At 42.2% G+C, this 12722-nt stretch overlaps 1 protein-coding gene across 1 annotated transcript in view; it reads left to right on the forward strand.

The window, feature by feature from the left end:
- Positions 1-4069: 4069 nt before the first annotated feature.
- LOC135205509 (regulator of chromosome condensation-like) overlaps positions 4070-12722 on the forward strand; it is a 117229-nt gene continuing 108576 nt past the window's right edge. Inside the window, exon 1 of the mRNA XM_064236245.1 lies at positions 4070-4249. The gene's annotated coding sequence lies outside the window, so the exon portion shown is untranslated. The remainder of the gene's footprint in view (positions 4250-12722) is intronic.

Genomic DNA, 12722 nt, shown 5'->3' on the forward strand with positions numbered 1-12722 from the left:
CTGGACTGGAAGAGGCAAGGCAGAGGCAGCAGCAGGAGAGGGAAAAACAGAGCCTGTCCTACAGTTAAAATCTTTTAAAAACATACTACTAGTAGTAATATAAAAATGAACAAATGGGTCTTCGTTGACAAAAGACTTGTTTCCTTTGAATGATTCTCCCAAACTTATAGCAGCTCCCTCGACTAGTCGTCTGACATTTACATTGTTACTTTTAAAGATAATTTTAGCCTCGTTCCAGTTGGGTCTATTATCATTCCTGAATGCATGTGCTACTATTGCGCTGTTTTGTGATTGTAGTTCATAAGCTCGCTTATGTTCGCCCAAACGTATATCTAGTCCCCGTCCACTTTCACCAAAATATTTACTATTACAATCCATACACGGTAGTTCGTAAACGCCTGGGACTATGGGATTTTTATCATTGTTATTGTTTCTTACGAGGGAACGTCTTATTGTATTTTCACATTTGAACACAATTTTAGTTTCCTTCTGACTTTTGTTGATATGTCCACTTATATTCTTTATTTCTGGATTAAAGGGAAGGGACACATATCTTTTTGGTTTTTCCTTAGTATTATCTCTCAGTCCATAGAACGACTTCCTCGCTCGCGAAATTGCTTTCTCAATGAAGTGAGGGGGATATCTGAGACTTCTAAAAGTAGCCGTGATGTGTTTAAGTTCACCGTCTATATATTCGGAGTCGCAAATTCTGTAGGGCCAGGGATCATAAACAGAGCCTACATAACAAATTAATGCGTGCACTAGATTATTCAAAATGGGACTATTCTACTAATAAAGTAAATAATCTTTCCACAGTTTTATCAAATAAAGAACAACTTGAAGTTCTTAACTTGGGTATGGGTTTTTGTACCGGCACAGACAAACTTGATGTACTAAACTCTATTAGTAGTATTAATTTGTTTGATTTTAAATACCCAGACTTTACTATAAATTTCTTAAAAGGTGCTATCCTAAATGATAATATAAATAATAAGTCTATTAATGTATTACCTAAAAGGCACCAACTGGCACTAGCTTCCTTAAAAAGAAACAAAGAAATCATGATCATGAGAGCTGACAAAGGAGGAGCTACAGTAGTCATGAACACAAGTGATTATTTGGAGAAAGCTTATGCCCTTTTAAATGATACCCAAACTTATCTCACACTGCGGTCCCCGCCCATTGCCACCAAAATGCAACAAGAATTTAATAGAAAACTTAGAAAAATAGCCAATACCCTTTCTGATCCTCTGCACAAAGAATTAGTCTTATCAAAAAATCTCTTCAAGATCCCCTAGTGTCCCTTACTTTTATGGTGTTCCTAAGGTTCACAAACCTGGGTGCCCCCTCAGGCCTATTATTGCTGCTTGTGGTTCACCGCAAAACACATTAGCAGATTGGTTGGCTCAGATTCTTAGTCAGTTTCTTGGCACGTTTTCAAGTGCTCATTTACAGCATTCATTCCAGTTTATACAGCGGGTCAAAGATAGTAATTGTGTAGATGGGAGGATGGCGAGTTTAGATGTTACGGCATTATTTACATGCGTTCCATTAGATTATGTGATCACAAAGTTACAGGAAGAACATGATCAAGGTAATGTGACTTTCCCCATTCCCGCGGAGCAGTTTTTCTCCCTTATCAGATTATGTGTCTCGTCCACTGTAGTCCAGTTCAATAATCAGGGATTTGCTCAAAAAGGTGTAGCCATGGGTTCTCCTCTGTCCCCTGTCCTCGCTAACATTTGCATGGAGTTTGTGGAAAAAGAAATTTTAAACAGGTGTGATGAAGAAACGAAACCAGTTTTATGGGCGAGATATGTGGATGACATTTTTATTATTTTTAAAGGTACCGATGAAAAGCTAAAGAAACTAGTAGAAATAGCAAATAGCATTTTACCATCAATTAAGTTCACAACAGAAGTAGAAGTGAATTCTAAATTACCGTTTTTAGATGTTTTAGTGTACAGGGACTGTAATAGCCAGAGGTACAAATTTTCAGTTTACCGGAAATCTACCAATTCCGAGAGTTATGTCCACTTTTATTCTTTTCACTCAAAAGAAATAAAAAGTAACGTTATTATGAATTTTGCTTTACGCGCATACAGAATTTGCGACTCCGAATATATAAACGGTGAACTTAAACACATCACGGCTACTTTTAGAAGTCTCAGATATCCCCCTCACTTCATTGAGAAAGCAATTTCGCGAGCGAGGAAGTCGTTCTATGGACAGAGATAATACTAAGGAAAAACCAAAAAGATATTTGTCCCTTCCCTTTAATCCAGAAGTAAAGAATATAAGTGGACATATCAACAAAAGTCAGAAGGAAACTAAAATTGTGTTCAAATATGAAAATACAATAAGACGTTCCCTCGTAAGAAACAATAACAATGATAAAAATCCCATAGTCCCAGGCGTTTACGAACTACCTTGTATGGATTGTAATAGTAAATATTTTGGTGAAAGTGGACGGGGACTAGATATACGTTTGGGCGAACATAAGCGAGCTTATGAACTACAATCACAAAACAGCGCAATAGTAGCACATGCATTCAGGAATGATCATAGACCCAACTGGAACGAGGCTAAAATTATCTTTAAAAGTAACAATGTAAATGTCAGACGACTAGTCGAGGGAGCTGCTATAAGTTTGGAAGAATCATTCAAAGGAAACAAGTCTTTTGTCAACGAAGACCCATTTGTTCATTTTTATATTACTACTAGTAGTATGTTTTTAAAAGATTTTAACTGTAGGACAGGCTCTGTTTTTCCCTCCTGCTGCTGCCTCTGCCTTGCCTCTTCCAGTCCAGGTAACCGCTGCCCCGGGGGAGTCTGATAACGGTGCCCAATCTACGCCCTTGGATGAAGGACTTCATGTAATGTTGCAACAACCTGTACGAAGATCCAACAGGATTGCAGCCAGAAGGATTGATAGGGGAGAGGGTATCACCTAGTTGTTGTTAACTACCCTCTTTCTTCACCTGGCCCATTAACGAGCTAACGACCGTTGTCAACGATCTTCAACGTCTCTTGTTTTTTAAATTTACCTCTGTACTTGTCGTAACTTATTGTTCATTTGGACTGAAGATGAACCAAGGGAAGGGTTCGAAAGCTTTCTGTAATACACGGACTTTTTACACTTTGTATTATTGTGGACCCTTTAGAAAAATAATAATAATAATAATAATAATAATAATAATAATAATAATAATAATAATAATAATAATAATAATAATAATAATAATAATAATAATAATAAATAATAATAATAATAATAATAATAATATAATAAATAATAATAAAATAATAATAATAAAATAATAATAATAATAATAATAATAATAATAATAATAATTCCTACAACAAATTTCAAGGTGTACTTAATCTCGAACTTTCATAAATTCATATATGAGATAACCATGGATCAGTATGAAATCAAGAAAACCTACTGGATGATGCAAGTTAAAGATTATTTGAAAAAACTAAACAAACTTAAGTAAAGTTGAAGCAGTAAAAGACAAACAGTTAACAGAAATACTAAACAAATGGGACAGAAAAACATGGCAAAAAGAAATGAATAAAAAGACAGCATTAAAAATCTACATAAAATTTAAAGAAAACATAAGAGAAGAAATCTTGCATGACAACACTGAAAAAACAATGCTGATCAGTAGGGCCAGACTAGGTACACTAGATTTAAATGATAGAAATAGGATAAAAGGAGAAGATACAAAATGTTTGTTCTGTGAGGGAAAAAAAAAATGAAAATTTAGAACATTTCTTACTTTACTGTCCAAACATACAATGAGATTATAAATAGATATAATTTTGTGCAGCAACCATAACAGGATAATAGAAAGGAATTGGTAGCTAATATAATCTTACTGTTAGATCTAGTGAAGGACGAAATGGAAAATAGAAAATAATTTCCAAAAGAAATGTGGTATTTCAGGGAGAAGAAACTCAAACAAACACAAAGGAGGAATAAAACAAGCAAGGGAGCCGCTTCAAAAGCATATCCCACCTACTACTACTACTACTCCTACTGTAAATAACGGCCGCCGCATCGCGTTGGTCTCTTGTTCTAGTGTTGCAAGAGTTAAATCTCCCGCCACGTGATTCCCGTCCAGTCCTTATAAATCCTGGATAGATACAGTCACTTGGGCAATTCCCGAGAGAGAAAATTAAAGGGAAATTTAAGCCGCATTTCACACCCCGGAGTAATTTAGAGCCAATTAAAAGGGTTAAGGTAAGGAATTAAGTTATTGTAGGCCAGACTACCTACTAGCTAGCTACCCTAGTAATAGGTAGGCTAGTAGCTAATGTTTTTTTCTCTTTCGGGGCTGCATAGCATGTGATAGGCCTAGTAGGCCTAGGCTAGTCGATGTTGATTAGGGTAGTAGTTACCGTTAATCCTTCTTAAGCTTGGAAGAGTAAGATTAACTGTAGCAAATTAATGGGTAGGGTAGATCACCACGGCAGGCCAACCAGGCCACCTACAATCAACGCTTGCCACCCTCCGAAAAAGTACATTATAACGCGTCCTGACACCCGAGATGGGCATCAGTCGCGACTTGTTGTTGGTGAGAAACGGAGCTAAAGACCTCTACTCTCCTTTCGAAGTAAGTATTTTCTCCAAAGTTAGAAATTAAGGCCAAATTTTAAGATTTAAACAGAGGGTACTGAAAATGGCGTCCACGGCAGTGGAAATCTCACCAAAACACTTTAGAAATTTTTACTTACAACTAAAAATGTTTCGAAGATTGACGCCATCTCGATGTTTACGGAGTCGCTTGTGTCAACAAACTTTCCATTTCCTGTGATAAATCCGCACACCACTTGTACCCACAGACGCTGGAGCACTTTCATCACAACAATCGAAACACGATTTCTCACCAACAACAAGCCAGGAGTAAACAGCTGTTTTGGTAGAAGATGACGAGAAGCGTGCTCTTAGCTAATTTTTAAATATAAGTAGTAAAACATCAATATTTTACATATTTATGATGATTAATTTGAAAATATTCGTTATTGAAAAAGTAACTCGACTCTGACTCAAATTTAAGTAATTATTTTTCTGAATTAGAACGTTCTTTTAAGTTCTGTATTATGACGTCACGACATCTTGACTTTTGTACCTATTGTAAATAATTGCTATACTCAACTGTCATTGCAGAACAGTTTACCAGTTATTATTTACTTTTTGGATATATGAAGATGTTTTACAGCTGGATTATCGCCGTAGTGTGACGCAATCGTTTTCGGTCCATGGGCCTCTGTCTGTTTTCGCACCATAAGAAATTATGGGGCCGAATTTGCAATGACCAGAAAGTCGTTAAAAGAGGAAAGTTAGCATTGAGGGGCATATGTTTTGACTGAGAAAAATACAATTTCATACAATCAACTTACCTGTCAGATATATACATAGCTAAGACTCCGTCGTCCCCGACAGAAATTCAAATTTCGCGCCACTCGCTACAGGTAGGTCAGGTGATCTACCGGCCTGCCCTGGGCGGCAGGACTAGGAACCATCCCCGTTTTCCATATTTTCTCTGTCGCCGGTGGTATCAACATTGTTGCTACTATTACCTCCTGACTTAGATTCATATTTCATCCTTTGATCATCGTTTCTCGCTTTTTGGTGACGTATCTGGATCGTGTTTTTGGCATTCGCTACTGTGGACTGTTTTTGAATTACTCTTTTTGGATTTTTCTCAGTATGTCTGATTCAAATGTGAGTGTGAGAATGTGTGTGAATGTAGGCTGCAGGGTGAGGATACCGAAAGCTTCGGTATCACACTGTATGCTGTAAATGTAGGGGGTTTCAGTGTTCTGCTAATAATACTTGTAAGGAATGCGAGGGATTAAATGCAGAAGAGTGGAAGACTTTGACTTCTTATTTGAAGAAGTTAGAGAGGGATAGGGTTAGACGTCTGAAAGGTGTGAGTTCAAGGCCTATTGAGCCTTTCACGGATAATTCTAATCCTACTGATTTAGATTCTCCCTATGTATCTCATTCTCAGAGTGTACTTTCGGATTCGGCCTCGGAAATCGCCAATCTGAAAGCTACGATTAGAGACATGAAGTCCAAGATGGCGGACTTCCAAGGTAAAAGGCTAGTGAAAGTGAGCATTACAGTGAAGTGAGTTCTCCCAGTGTTGTGGAGGGGGCGTTTGATCGTCTTGCCCTGCGACGCTCCCAGGCCTAGACCTCTTCCAAGCTCCCATGCCCAGAGGAGAAGAAAGTCGAAAGCCTTAAGGAGGTCGTGGGGAATCCCCAACGGTCAGACGTCCCTTCAGCTAGCTCTGCTTCGTGGCAGGCTGCTCAAGGGCGCTATAGGAAAAGCGTCCTTCGTGAGTGTTTCTCGTCTCTCCCTCTCCCTCTCCTAAACGAGGGTGGAAGGAGTCGAACTTGTCGAGACCGCTGAAGCGTCATATGCAAGAACCTGAAATAGATTCGAGGCCCAGAGCGTTTTCTCAGATGACGCTCCCTCTTCTATTAAGAAGGCGAAGGTGGCGTCAGCGTCACCTGACGAGTACGCGGAAGTACCCTTTCCTACTTCTCCCCCGAGTGATGACACGAAAGGCGTCATGCAGTGGACGTGGGAGAAGCGTCAAGAGGAGAATAATTATGGCAGTTCAAGAGCAACTGTCCTCTCTAGTGGGAGTTTTAGCGCCTCGTAGGAAGGACGTGGCGCTTCCAATCAAGAAGTCTCGTCCTCTCTCCCCTGCTAAACGAGAAGCGTCATGCAGACGGGAAGCTTCTAAACATCTTACAGAAGCTTCGGGTTCGAGAGCGAGAACGGTTTGCTTACGAAAGTTTCGTAACGCCAGAGAGACGTTAAGACGTCTTTTAGACATGAAGCGTCATTGAAAACTGTTCATAGACGTGACGCTCCGACCAATATTTGTGACGCCAAGTAGGACGCCTTTGGAGAGTCGGGAGGGCGTCTTCCATGCGCGAGGCGTCGTCAAGACGTCAGCAGCCAAGTAAGCGAGAGACGTCAGCCAGGACGCTTGGCGAACGGGAAGCGTCATTCAAGCGGGAAGCGTCTTCTATTTTTCAAGAGAAGCCTGAGCTTGTGGTGCCTTCCAAGGCTATTAAAGCGGGAAAGAGGAAAGATTATCATTCCCTTAGCCCCTCTCCTATTAGGAGTTTGTCTCCTCCAGAAGAGGAACGTACGGAAAGGGGAGCGGAGACTCATGTAGATCCCGAGTTGGAAGAAAACTCGGATGATGAATATCAGGGAAGAGAAGACTGTCTAACTATAAGGTTTTGACTGCCTTGCTTCTTGAGGAGTATGGAGACGAGTTGACTCCTGCCGCTCCTCCTTCTCCGCCGCTCTCTCTTTTTCGAGTGCTAAGACGAAGAAGCCTTCGTCTTTTCTCAAAATGAAGCCCACCATTTTGATGAAGAGGGCCTTACAATCCTTAGACTCATGGATGAAGTCTAAGAAAGACTTAGTGAGAACAGTCTTCTGCATGCCTCCAGCAAGATTAGCTGGTAAAAGAGGCATTTGGTATCAGACGGGAGAGAATATGGGTATTGCTCTCCCTTCTACGTCGGAAGCAGATTTTTCGACCTTAGTTGACGCTTCACGTCGACAAGGTCTCATTTCGGCACGAATTACGTGGGGAATTTCTGAACTGGACCATCTCCTCAAGGGACTCTTTCATGTATTGGAAGTTTTCAACTTCTTAGATTGGTCCCTTGGGTGATGTCCAAGAAAGCCCATGATTCGGAAGGAATCGAACCTGAAGCCCTGTTATGCATATTGTCTTGTATAGACAAAGCGGTACAGGATGGCTCTTTTGAAATCTCCTCATTATTTGGAGCAGGTCTTCTAAAGAAGAGGACTGTATATGGGGCCTTCTTAACCAAGGCAGTCTCAACACGCTCAGAGGGCAGCGCTACTGTATTCGCCTCTATCTGACTTTTTGTTCCCTTCTCAGTTAGTGAAGGACATTGCTCATTCTTTAACTGAGAAGGCGACTCAGGATCTTCTGACGCAGTCAGCTAGGAAGAAGAAACCTGTTTCTGCATCTGACAAGAAAGGACCTAGTACATCAGTTCAGCCCTTTCGAGGTGGTCCGAAACCGACCTCCAGACCTCCCGCAAGAAGGAAGGCTCCGGAGAAGAGAGGTAGATCTGCCTTTCGTCCCTTTAAAAAGGGAAAATGTAGCATCTCTCCTCCAAGCACCAGTAGGTGCCAGGCTCCTGGGATTTGTGGAAGCCTGGACACTGATAAACGCAGACGCGTCTTCATTGGCTATCATAAGGAAGGGATATCGTATCCCTTTCCTGAACACTCCTCCCCTAACGTCAATACCAAGGGAACTATCAGCCAAGTACAAGGATCCTGTGCTGAGGGATATCTCTTCGATCGATGGTGGAACAAATGTGGACAAGAGAGCGATAGAACTAGTACTGGATCAAAACTCCCCGGGGTTTTACAATCGCCTTTTTCTGGTTGCGAAAGCCTCGGAGGCTGGAGACCAGTACTGGACGTCAGCTCTATGAACAAATTTGTTCAGAAGAGAAGTTTCTCCATGAGACTTCTGCTTCAGTCCTAGCGTCATTACGACAAGGAGATTGGATGGTGTCTCTAGATCTCCAGGACGCCTACTTTCACGTCCCGATCCACCCTTCATCGAAGAAGTACCTCCGTTTCATGACGGGGAAGGATCTTTCAGTTCAGAGCCTTGTGTTTCGGCCTGTCCACAGCTCCTCAGGTCTTCACAAGCCTGATGAAGATGTGGCGAGGTTTCTTCACCTCAAAGGAGTCAATATCTCTCTGTATCTGGACGACTGGCTCATCAGGGCCAGATCAGAGAGACAGTGCTTGGAGGACCTAAAGTTAACTCTAGATTTGATCAAAGCGTTGGGATTGCTCGTGAACCTCGAGAAGTCTCAGCTGACCCCCCCCCAGACAAGACCTAGTCTATCTGGGGATTCGGATGGATTCTCGGGTTTTCGAGTATTTCCTTCGCAAGAGAGAATCGCAAAAGGTTTGCGGATAGTCTCTCTCTTCTTAGGGAAGGAACATACGTCGGCGAGGGAATGGTTAAGCCTTCTAGGGACCCTTTCCTCGCTCGAACAGTTCTTCCCACTAGGAAGACTGCATTTACGTCCGCTTCAATTCTTCCTCAAGAAGTCTTGGAGCTGGAAAACCGGACAGCTTTCGGACGTATTTCCCATTCCAGTGGAGATAAGATCGCACCTGGAATGGTGGTTGCCCCCTCTGGAAGAGAACAAAGGGATCTCTCTAAAAACACAGAACCCAGACCTAGTGTTGTACTCCGACGCGTCGGAGAAAGGTTGGGGAGCGACATTAGGCTCAGAAGAGGTGTCAGGCACCTGGGAACCAGCACAGGTGACTTGGCACATAAACTGCAAAGAGCTCTTCGCCGTGCATCTGGCTTTGAAGAGTCTAGAACCTCTGGTGTCAAACAAAGTAGTGCAAGTAAACGTGGACAACACCACCGCACTTGCCTACATTCGGAAACAGGGAGGGACTCACTCCTACTTCCTTTACGAGCTGACGAGAGGACCTATTGCTTTGGACGTCTCACAGGAACATCTCCCTTCTGACAAGGTTCGTACAGGGAGTAAAGAATGTGAGGGCGGACAGACTCAGCAGGAGGGGAACCAGTCCTTCATACAGAGTGGACCCTACACGAGGAAGTGTGTCTAGATCTCTGGTCGCTGTGGGGGACACCTCATGTGGATCTCTTCGCAACATTCATTTCAAAAAGGCTACCAGTCTTTTGCTCAGTCGTGGAAGATCCAAGAGCACTTATGGTAGACGCCTTCCTGCTAATTGTCTCGAGTAGACGTATATGCTTTTCCCCCATTCAAAATCCTGGGATTAGTAATGAAAAAGTTTGTGGCGTCAAAGGAGACGAGGATGACGTTAATAGCCCCCTTTTGGCCGGCCCAGGATTGGTTCACGGAGGTGGTAGAGTGGATCGTAGACTTTCCAAGATCCCTACCAAGAAGGACGGATCTTCTCAGACACCACACTTCAAGAGGTACCATCAAAACCTCCCCGCTCTCGCTCTGACTGCCTTTCGACTATCGAAAGACTTGTCAGAGCGAGAGGCTTTTCTCGCGAAGTGGCAAGCGCGATCGCGAGAGCACGCAGAACCTCCACTACGAAAGTATACCAATCGAAGTGGGAGGTTTTAGAAGGTGGTGTAGATCCAAGAAGTTGTCCTCCTCCACTACCTCTATAGCGGAAATTGCTGATTTCCTGCTATTCCTGAGAGAGAAATCTCATCTAGCCGTATCCACAATAAAGGGATACAGAAGTATGCTCTCGGCTGTATTCAGGAATAGAGGATTAGATCTGGCAGATAATAAAGATCTCCACGATCTCATAAGATTATTTGAGACTTCAAAGTCGAAGGAGAACCAGTACCTCCGAACTGGAACCTAGACGTAGTCCTCAAGTTTCTTTCATCTGAAAGATTCGAACCTCCTCATCTGGCATCGTTTAGAGACATCACCAGAAAATGCCTATTCCTATTATCTTTAGCTACGGCAAAGAGAATTAGTGAATTACATGCTCTGCAGGATAAAGTAGGATTCAAGGATACTCAGCTATTTGCTCGTTTAAGACCCTGTTTTTTTAGCTAAAAACGAGAATCCCCACGAATCCCTGGCCTAAGTCATTCGAAGTCAAAGGCATATCGAGTCTCGTAGGCAGAGAAGCAGAGAGGTCTCTATGCCCTGTTAGAGCTCTGAAGTTCTACCTTCAGAGAAAGCATCAGATGGGAGGCTCTAGACAAGGTCTTTGGTGCGCGGTAAAAGACCCCCACAAGACTGATGTCCAAGAATGCGCTGGCATTCTTTGTGAGAAACGTCATTACAGACGCTCATAAGGTCTGTCCTGACGAACAGTTACAACTGTTGAGAGTAAAAGCTCATGAAGTGAGAGCTGTAGCGACGTCTCTCTCGTTTCATAAGAATATGTCGCTTAAAAACATCATAGATACGACATTTTGGAGATGCAACTCAGTATTTGCATCTCATTACTTGAAAGACGTTCGTGTGACATATGAGAAGTGTTTTTTTTCTCTCTAGGTCCGTTCGTATCGGCGGTATACGATTCTGGGTAGGGCGGGAGCCGACACCAATCCTTAAATGTATACTTTTCTTCTTTTTGGATATGGTCTGGAGTCCTCTTCGAACAATGGAGGACTTGGTTTAGCACGGGCGGCCGTCTATGTTGTTCAGTAAGAGAATCCTGTCATATCCAATTAGATGAGTATAATTTTTTTTTTGAAATTTATGTATGTGTGCGTAGTGGTTTTGAGTTACGGTTGTTGTGACGAGTTCGGGGATAACTCGGAACAATCCTTAGTTCTAACATATGGTTAGGATCAGGTGGTCGGGATTGGTTTTGTGCTCCTTCATAAGGTGTATTGTCATATAAGTGGAGGCAGCACCCATTGACAAAAAGTCCTTTTTAGGCTCTGCCGAGTAAGCGGATAAGACCCCACCCATCGGCAGAGCCCACAGAACTCTTGGCCATAGATCATATATCTCGCTAAAGTTTCTTGATGGTGATGCAGACTACTGGGCAAACACCCCACGAAGTCTACCAACTATCAGGTAGGAACCAAGGTTTTATTTATACCTACAACATATGTTGTTTACCTGTCTATTCCATATAGTAGCTGTCTCTTACCCTCCACCGAAAGGTGCCAATCAGCTATGTATATATCTGACAGGTAAGTTGATTGTATGAAAATGATATTGTTATTATACAATAAAGTTTCATACATACTTACCTGGCAGATATATACAATTAAAGGCCCACCCAGCCTCCCCGCAGGAGACAGGTGGAAGAGAGAAAAATATGATAGAAAACGGGGGATGGTTCCTGTCCTGCCGCCCAGGGCAGGCCGGTAGATCACCTGACCTACCTGTAGCGAGTGGCGCGAATTTGAATTTCTGTCGGGGACGACGGAGTCTTAGCTATGTATATATCTGCCAGGTAAGTATGTATGAAACTTTATTGTATAATAACAATATCATATTTATTCAATAGCTAGCTTGTAAAAAATACTTGGTTATAAAAACTTGATTAACAACTAAGCAGCATGTCTACTATGGGTTTCAGAGACAGTGCAAGCAGGTTTTTTGGCAATACCTATTTGCTGTAACGAACACTCGTAAAGAACAGAAAACGAGTTTTGCTATAGTGCATTACACCCAGTGCCGTAATTTATAAGGGTATCGTGAATCACTAATCGTAAAGAATAACGACACTTGTCCTTGTACCAAGAGACAAAAACTCCATTATGCAGAAATGGATACGAACACGTGTATAAAGCTCCACCTACCCGCTCTCTCCCCCCCCCCCCCCCCCCCCTACCGCCATCCTTTTCTTCTTCGTTCCTCCGCCTTCCTTTCTCTCTCTCTCTCTCTCTCTCTCTCTCTAACTCTCTCTCTCTCTCATCTCATCTCTCTCTCTCTCTCTCTCTCTCTTGCCATTCGGTATGTGTTGACCTCCAAACTGGGTATAAGACTACACACAAAACGTTGAAATTGGTGAAATTAGGCTATGTATTGGAAGTATATATACATAAATATTAAAGCAATTTTATCATTATTGCATTACTATGACAACTAGAATTCATGGAAACAGTTTATAATAAATGGAACGTCGTATGTGTGAAGCCTCCACTAATGTGGCAACGATGATTTTGCCATTC

The sequence above is a fragment of the Macrobrachium nipponense genome, chromosome 24, assembly GCF_015104395.2.
Source record: "Macrobrachium nipponense isolate FS-2020 chromosome 24, ASM1510439v2, whole genome shotgun sequence".
Classification (NCBI taxonomy): domain Eukaryota; kingdom Metazoa; phylum Arthropoda; class Malacostraca; order Decapoda; family Palaemonidae; genus Macrobrachium; species Macrobrachium nipponense.